Below are 9,572 nucleotides of genomic sequence, written 5' to 3'. Positions count from 1 at the left end.
AGAGGAGAAAAATGAATGCTTTTACTCTGAACTGAGACAAGATGGCAAGAAAAACGCCTAGAAGTCTGGCCCAAGTGGTATTTTCTCACCTACTCAAAGAGACCCCTCCAGCTCCTTCACAAAAGGGGATTCCTCAGCCTCTCGAAGTCTCAATCAGCCTGGGATGCACAGATCCCAAGGGCTAGGGGGAAAACCCTTAAAACTGGCACCACCTGCAGGAACAGCAGCACAGGAAGTTCTGGTCCTTCCAGCTGCTGGGATTTCCAGCTTGAACGCTTCCTGAAAACGCTTTCTTTACCGCTTCTCTTGCGAAATCTGCGGGCCCTCCCCTCGGCTCTCTGGCTTCTTATACCCAGAGAGCAGCGAGGCTCAGCACCGAGCAGGAGGCAGCAGCTCTGCTCCCCCGCCTGCGGCTGCAGCTGCTGCTGGATCCCAAACTCCTTCGGAAGCGCCTCTCCAGCAGGTGGGTCACGTCGCTGGCTATTGCCCCTACTTTTCGCCACATGGCCTGCGTCTCATACCTGCTCGGCCCACCTTGAGCCCCTGCGTCTAGGACGCCACTCCCCAGCCTGCTCGCACTGAGAAGCAGGTGCCCGAAAACTCCCCTACCGCGGGCCCTGGGATCTCTTCCCGGGAAAGTCAGCCAGGCTTGCTTCGGTTCAGCAAGCTTTCTAGCTTCCTGGAGTGTTACCGCTCATTACTTCCCCAGGATGCAGAGAAGCAGAAAAGCTCAGGGGGTCAGATTCCTCTCTGTATCTTACTTATGGATTGGAGCAATCTTGTAGGGCTCATCAGAAAGGAGCCTGGAAGAATGTGGCTTTAGCAACCTCCAGGCTCAGATCTGAGGCTGCTTCACGACCAAGAGCTGAAAATTTGTCCTAGTATCTGCAGCCACTCCCATTCTTGATCTTGACTTAAATTTCCTTATGCAGTTTAGAGATTGCTTTTCTAGAGAAATATTGTTTAGAATATAACCTATTGTGAAAAATAAATAAAGCCTTGATTCCCTATTTGTCCAGAGACAGGTAGTTTTTTTCCCTGGATGATAATCTGAGAACTTTCTTTAAAAGATGACTGGTGTAGTGGAAAGTGAGTTGGATGGAGAATGGGGTAGGGCATGGAGAATTCTATTCCTAGTTCTAACTAGAAGCTCAACATCTCAGCCTCAGTTTCCACAGATGTAAAATAAAGGGCTATTGGACCAGATGATCCACAAAGCCCAGCTCTAACAAGCTGAAAAGCCATGCCTAAAGATGTCTGCAGATTTGAAATATATTGAAAATCTCCCTAATACTACAACTGAGCAATTACTTTTTTCATAATAATGCAGGTTTCATTTTGATAAGGAAACTACCCAGCTATGGAGGGAGTCTCTTCCCACAGGATCTTAAAGTTCTACCACATTTATCATTCAGAAAATACTCTTGGCTTTCAAAACCATTCCTCAGCCTTGCTATGTGAGAATGTCCTATTCCCTATAAATGGCAGTCATATAAATGTCACTCACATGAAAGAACATTTTTTTTCTGATACAGTAGGTATAATTTTGTAAAATGGCACATTTATTTGAAGCAGTAACTTTTTTGAGATATGGCCTTTTGCAAGGCATGAGTTTTTCAGAATGCTGTGATTTAGCACGGTATGAGATTTTACCTGCATGTATTCTACCTGCATGGCAAACACTGCCAACCCAGAAAACAGTATGAAACACTCTCTATTTATCAAGTTTCAAGGTTGTAAAGTAAATGGTACATGTGTACAGAGAAATTGGGTCATAGCACTTTCTCCATTTGACAACATTTATGGTTCTGCTGAAGTTCGCATAGCAACTTGAAGTTCAGAAACCAGATATATAAGGCCTGACCCCTAACTCGAGAATAATTTCCAGACTTCTGCTTTGCTTAACCTTGCTGTTATTTAGAAGAAATGAAATAAATTTTATAAGCATGTTAATAAATTTAAAACCCTGGGCCTTTCACTGTGTTGTGAACAATTTTAAGAAAAATAGGTTCATTTATTATGGAATTTTAAATGTGAGGAAACCCTGAGTGGTCACTCTGCGTTACCCTATCTCTTGAAAGATTGTCCCTAAATCACCCTATTATTAATACCATTATTAAAAGGATGTAAATTCTCCTTTTAAAGTCTGGGTAGCTGATTCTGCAGTCACTCTCAGAAACATATTCCAGTGTTTTATAATCCTAATCATCTAGTTCTCTTCATAATTAATTTAGATGTTTTTATCAGATGCTTTTCAAAAATAATTTTCTTTGAAAATCTTAAGGCTGATAAGCTGCCAGCAAAACACACACACACCCCAACAACACCACAATAACCCTTCAAAGCTTAAAGACTTGCTAGGGCACTTTGTAGCTAGTTTTCTCTGGGTTGTCCCCTGAAGAGGAGGTCATTTGCTAAGTGCCTACAGCTGTATCTATCCATAAGTCCTACTATAAGAATCTAGAAGAGGCTATGGATAATGAATTTTTCCGGGTGAGTTTTTTGTTTGTTTTTAAGTTTAGGCTAGATAATAATAGAAATAAGATTTACAAAGACAAGGCCTCTGAAGTTACCTGTTTGACTCTGTTCTTTACACATCCAAAGAGAATGTTTTTTTAGTTAATTACGAAGGCTTCCTGAGCAGTTCCACATGATGTGTTAAACCTACTCCAGATATTTCTAATTACTTTTAGGTCATTTCCAAAATGACTTAAATTAGCACTTGTCCTTTTGTTGAGAAGAAATACATTCTGGAAGGAATCAAACTAAATAATGAAAGAATAAATAATACTTAAAACAATGCATGATATAACATACTTGGCCTATATACATAAATAATTTGTTCTTCTGAAGTCATTAATCAACATAATGAATCCTTGTGCTGTGTGAAGATCATCTTTCAGAGACGTATCACGGTAAAAAGAATGTACTGTTCTACTAAAAGAAGTATTTCCACTCTAATTAACTAGGCAGGACATTGACATCCTAATCTAAATTCTTTTCCACAGTGTTCTACAAGAGTTTATTCAGCCGTGTGTGGAGAGGTCTCACTGGATTGTACTTCTGTGCAAAGAGTAATTTTGAAAAGTTAGGAACCATAATAATTCTAAAGAAAAAGAAGGCTAAGAGGTAACTTAATATAACTATTAATCTATAGCACACCTCTTAAAGGGTTACTAGTAGAACACAAACTAGATAGTCTCTTTGGCCTCAGCACCCAATATTTAAGAAAAAAATTTTACATTAAGAACAGAGCCAGAGCTCAGAGAGCTGATGGCACCAGCACTGCGGAGCACGGGAATAGGAGGGCATAACTAATGGTCGATGCTGACGATGCATCTTTCATCTGTACCCACTCATTTTACAGGATATGAAAACAGTTTTGAGCCCAAGTTAAATCGTAGCTAAAACAATTTTGCATAGACTTTGGTGAACTGTCTTGTCCTGCTTCCCGTCAGATTAGCATCCCTCCTCTAGTCTCCCATCCTCTCTGCACATTGCTCTGCTCTGGCCCTCATATGGTGCGTCGTAGCACTTTGGTTACATGCTTCATCCTCCCTGAGACTGGAGCTCACAACTGAGGACAGGGACTGTCTAATTTCTCACTTTATCCCTCTTTTGTAACACGGTGCCTGACACAGAGAGGCTGTTCAATAAATCTCTGCTGGAAACATGAAATCTTATCATCGTTGATAACACTGATTTTTTATTTTGATCATATGGACATTGTAGACAATGAGTATGGATGCCAACTTCACTGTATTAGTTAACAGGGTCAACGTACATGGCAAACTCCCGCCACTTGGGCAGAAGCAGGAGATTGCTTTGTACAGTACATGTAAAGTAAACAGTTAAAATTATTATAATTTTTTTAAAAGTAGAAGAAACTGCTTGATATTTCTTCTCACTTTAATTTTAGTATCCCTATTATATTGCTATACCAGGTGGGTTTCATAATAAATTTGTAACTATAATACTTTGGATTCTAATTCATTTTAAAGAATAATTCATTTGAAAGAGTGATATAATGTGATTAAGGCACTTAACTGAGGTCACCAAGATTGGAATAGTGAATTTTTAAAGGTTATTTCATTTAAGTAAAACATTTTAGGCCTTCTTTAATACCTGAACGCATGGCATAAAATACAAAGCCTATTGAACAGTTCAAAAGAATGAAATTACATCACATCATTCTTATACCAAAAAAAAAAAAAAAATACAGTGCCTCTAGTTATTTCTTCTCTAATATCAAAGTACTAAAGTGATTACTTCATCCTATTCAATTCCCTGACATAGGTGGTATGGGATTAAGGAGAAAGCAATTAGGTTGGTAAATGGTTCATTGCAGTCAATAATGAAAATGTGCCATTTGCCTCTGGTTTTCCTAGATTGAGATCCTAAACTGTGCTTACCCTATTCTTGAGGCATGTCTGGAAAACTAGAAGATATATGTTTGGGGATGGTGGTATTCAAAGAGGTCCCTGTGTCTTTTTCGCTTAGGGAACCAAGAGTCTAAAGGTATTAGGTTTACAACCAAAATTGTATTGATACCATCCATGTGTGTGATGGTAAGGGCATGGAACCTTTGTTGGGGCAGGGCAGCCACATGGATTCTGTTTTTATAAAGAACCCAGGAGCTTTCTGAGAAGGGAGGCCTGGATTAGAAACTGGTATCATCCTGTCAGCCCAATTATATCTCCATTTTTGTAGTCACATTCCAGAGTCTTGCAGAGAAAGGGATAAGAGGTAGGGAAAGAACCCAGGATGTCCCAGTAAATGGCTAGCAAAAAAAAACTTAGTGATTTATAACATTTGGTGATTTCCATGGTGTGAAAACTCCCACCATGGCTAACTTCAAGCTCTCAGCTGGCAAACCGGCTCCAGCCACACCACTGAAAAGATCTGAGATTAAAACCCTAGGAATTTCAAAGGAGCTGTTTCATTTCAAAACAGTATCAACTAGTACTGCTCCCAAGCTTATATGTCAAAGCATAACAAAAGGATATGGGATGGATTTGAAGAGTGCTTTTCCTCCTGGGGTAAGAAATGGAACAGCTTTAAAGTCAGATATGCCTGGCTGCTCCATCTCATAAGGCTCTGCAAACCTCAGGGGCACTGGGGCCTTAGGGTGTGTCAGATTAGAAGTGAAGGAAAATGGTACCCAAAAGAAGACAAGGAGGGTATGTTCATTAGCATGTGTGGACCACCCTCAGGAGATACTTAAAAACAACAAGGAAATACTTTGGAACAGAATGAAGTTCCCCATCAGCCGGGTTTGCCCAGGTGGTGTCAAGATCCACAGCAAAATTGCTCTACGCCCAAACTGGTTTAGCAGTTATCAATATATAGATAATTCCTAGTGGCCTTCATGTGAAGATAAATGACTACTCGTAGGAAATTTTATTTGAACAAAGTTAATTCAAAATTGAAATTATTAAATCACTCTCTACATGTCTCTAACTATAGTAGTCCTAGAAAAGCAAAACCCACTAATTAACACTAAATACTAAGAGTTGTTGCAGATCGTCAAATTAAGCAAATGTTCACATAGTGTGTACAAGCCAAATGCCACCAAATCCATGAGAGAGTTGTTTCTGATAGTGGTGATCCACTGTTCCTGATCTGATGCCTAATCTTTGGTGAACCATAGATTTGTAAGAAGTTGTTCAGGATTTAAAATGTAAACAGAAGTCAGGGTAAATTAACCCAAACATGACTGAATTCCTAACCTTGTTTTCATGAGCCCAGGGCTTTAATCCAATAAGCTAACCAGCCTAGACAGTGGATAATGAACCTACATGATGAAATTCTTGGCCGGGCAATCACAAAACAATCTTAATTTATCTTGACAGATGCTGCTGAGATCTAAATGTGGCAACCTGTATTAATAAGACTTTTAATTGAACTAGAATTTTGAAGAACTTAATTAAAAATAATTTTTCTCAAGTACAATTTAAATAGATAATATAGATCTGTATTACCTCACTCTCCTCATAATTCATTTGGCGGTAGTAAAACGTTACTAACAGAATCACTTTAGTTGCAGCACACACCATAACTAGTTTGTAGCTAGCTATTAGCAATTCATGTGAAAGTATGTATCTCCACAGAACATTAATGTAAAGATTATTTTTAGTTATACTCTTGTGACTTGCTCAAACTATACATGTTAAGATTACTACTTTTTGTGTGTCATTCTATTGGCTAGCACAAAAACTAATCAGTATATTTGGTTGTTATGAAATACATAACATTTTCTCACTAAACAATTGAAATAATCAGTTTTCAACAGTTTATTTAGATAAAGAGCTTTAAAGGACATATCTTTGTTAATCTATGCTATTAGTAACTTAAGTAGTTACTAGAACTTATTTTGGAAATCTAATTTTTACTTAAACTGATGTGATAGAGAATGGGAAACAATATGAATTTGTAAGAAGTGTATACCTCAGAGCGATTAGATGCAGAGTCTGAAAGTTAATTTGGGCAAGTTTTTTAACCCCTTTAACTCAAGTTTTTCTCCCCTCTGAGTAAAAGTATATATATATTACATATATATATAAATTTTTTTACAAGTTTGATGTAATTATAATTAAAATTTATAATTGAACTACATTTTAATTTAATAAGGGTTTATCTTAGTTTTGATATTCAAATAAAAATAGATATTAATACACAAGTTTGAAGTTTCCAGCCAACCCTGTTCCTCTGACATTGTCTAATTCTCAGTTAAAAAGATCTACAAATGTATAAAAGCATCTAGTAATCTTTCATGTCATATGACCCAGTTATAAAGTTATTTTGAAATGTCAATAATACTTTCTTTACTAATGCAAATTAGGCTATTTTAAATTGAGTACAGATGGTCCCCAACTTATGTAAGTTGATGGTTTAACTTGGGATTTTTTTACTTTAGACGGTACAAAAGCGATATGCGTTCAGTAGAAACTATACTTCGAGTACCCATACAACTGATTTTCACTTTCAACAGTGTATTCAATAAATTTCATGAGATATTCACACTTTCTTATACAATAGGCTTTGTGCTAGATGATTTTTCCCAACCGTAGGCTAACATAAGTGTTCTGGGCATGTTTCAGATAAGCTAGGCTAAGCTATGATGTTTGATAGGTCAAGTATATTAAATGCATTTCCAACTTACGTATTTTCAGCTTACCACAGGTTTATCTGGATGCAACCCCATCATAAGCTGAGGAGCATCTTTATTTTTGTAAGGGTCGCTTTTTACTACCACAGTTAGTTAAAGCATTTCACTTGCTTTCCCTTCTCCCTGGAAAACACCCTCACCTGCGAACTCCTTCTCATCCCGCAGGTCTCAGCTTGATTTAAGGTTGCCAGATAAAATGCATGATGCCCAGTCAAACTTGAATTTCATATTCAAAGTCTTTTAGCATAAATGTGTCCCAAATATCGCAGGGCATTTGCTTACAAAATTTGCTTAGAAAATTCTTCATTGTTTATCTTAAATTCAAATTTAATCGACACCATGTATTTTTATTTGCTAAATCTGGCAACCCTCACTTGACTAGCACCTCCTTGGAGAGACTGATGCTGGTTAGTTCTTGAAGACAGACTGCCCCTCTCTACTTCCAGCATTTTCTATTTCATCACTTTGTTCTGTATTCTTCAGAGCACTTACTACCATCCGAAATCATCTTATTAATTATGTGTGCACTGTCCAACTTTCTTACAATAATGTACAAACACTGTTTTTGAAGCACACAAATTCAGAGATGAAATTTGACACTTTTTAAGGAGTTAACACTTTCAAACTCTCTAAGATATCTGTATTCTTTACCTCTTTATCCTCAGCACATGGAACAGTATGTGGTACACAACAGGCAATAAATATTTGGTGAAGGAATGTGTTAATATGTATATTAAAAGAAAGAACTTGAAAATTATGAATATCACCAGGAAGAAATTAGCCTTGCAAATAGAGCTACTTCTAACTACAAAACTAACTTTAAAAATATACATTTATATTTTCAAATAACAAAGATTGTGTTTTCCAAAAAACCAGAAAAATCCATTGGTTATGAGTACATTAATTTTTTTATAAATTGATCAGTGGTCTTTTTAAACCAAGGTCTTCCAATTTTGCTACAATACATACCTGTCACGAAAAGAATGTATGTTTGAATATGAATGTTTGTTATCCTAGAGAGCCTTGATCTTACTAAATACAGAAATATCTCAGTGAATAAATTGGACGGGTTCATATATTAGTGTAAGCTTTTGAGTTTTTTTTTTTAATATTCTTTGCTTTCCAGTTGTCCCTGGCATATATTAAAACAAATGCTCTGAATCACAAGAAGACTGACATAGTTGCAGAACTTCCTCCTGCCTTTTGCCTTGTGATGAAAGGAAACATTTGATTAAGGGGCTTCAGCGCATTACAAATATGTTGTCAAGTCATCAAGGGCTTTCAGATTGAAATTCAGAAGGAATAATAAAACAGAGGAAGGACTAAAAAATATCTCCTGTTTACAGGCATTAAATTAAAATGAAAAATCCTGTCACTTCTTATACAGTTTGAAGGTGTTATTTATATTCCAACTCTCTGGAAGGTGCCAAGCCAGCTCACTGGATTTGTGTACTACAACACAACAGGGTATGTGTGTGTGTCCAGAGGGGATAGTGTCTGAGGAATTCATGTATTTGGATGAACAATCATTTCAGAATTCAAAACTGAATTCTCAAATGGAGAAAGAGGCAGAATGACTTTAATAGTGGTTTCATCCAAATAATTAATGAGATGGTGTGAGAGTTGCTATTAAGGAGTACTGAGTAGATTTGGTCAGACCATAATTTTGTGGCTTTTAGGCAACAACCCTTCAAAGTTTCCTTGACAGAGTTAAAGAGCAAACCTTCCCTGCAGTCTGACACCACGTCTTGAGTCTGGTATACCTGACTCTCTCTTGTGAGGCCTGCACACTCAAGCACACTCATTTTGTCTCTGGTTTTCATAAAGATAGGAATTCTAGCCTCTCAGCCAAAGATTACTTAAAGGAAAAAATTGCAAAGAAGTCGAAATGTTTCCGCAGCCTTAGCATACTCTTCCTCTTTCCTCTCCCCCCAATCCCTACCACCCCCCTAGAAAAAAAGGTACTCTTACCTTTCCCCACTTCTAGTGGTTCTCAGCCATGAGCACTCTTTCAAATCCCTTAAGTTCTTTTGTTTTAGTTTGTTTTGTTAAATACAGATGCCTGGGCTCTACCTCAGATCAACTGATTCAGAATCTCAGGAGGTGGTTCCCTGGCATTTTAACAGCTCTCAGCTGATTCTAATGTGTGACCTGGAAGAACCTGGTCTTCTTAAAGAAGAAGGCCAGCAGGCCCTTAACTGAAAGCTAACATAAAAGCCGATAAAAGGTTCAAGGCAATGGTTCTCAATGTTGGCTTTACGTTAGAATTGCCTGGAGGAGCTTTTAAAAAAAGATGCCCAGGTGCTACCCTACACCAATTGATTCAGATTCTCCAAGAGTCTGGTCATCAGTTTTTTGTAAAAGTTCTCCACTTGATTTGAATATACACCAGGGTTGAGAACCA

The 9,572-nt window shown here is 37.6% G+C and overlaps 1 protein-coding gene across 1 annotated transcript in view; it reads left to right on the top strand.

Moving 5' to 3' along the window:
• Positions 1-399: 399 nt before the first annotated feature.
• The window catches only part of STEAP4 (STEAP family member 4), a 30,309-nt gene continuing 21,136 nt past the window's right edge, over positions 400-9,572 (top strand). Inside the window, exon 1 of the mRNA XM_012643500.1 lies at positions 400-463. The gene's annotated coding sequence lies outside the window, so the exon portion shown is untranslated. The remainder of the gene's footprint in view (positions 464-9,572) is intronic.

The sequence above is a fragment of the Propithecus coquereli genome, unplaced genomic scaffold (assembly GCF_000956105.1).
Source record: "Propithecus coquereli isolate 6110/MARCELLA unplaced genomic scaffold, Pcoq_1.0 Scaffold199, whole genome shotgun sequence".
In the NCBI taxonomy this organism is placed as follows: domain Eukaryota; kingdom Metazoa; phylum Chordata; class Mammalia; order Primates; family Indriidae; genus Propithecus; species Propithecus coquereli.
The sequence above is the reverse complement of the archived record's forward strand: the minus strand, read 5'-3'. Positions and strand labels throughout refer to the sequence as shown.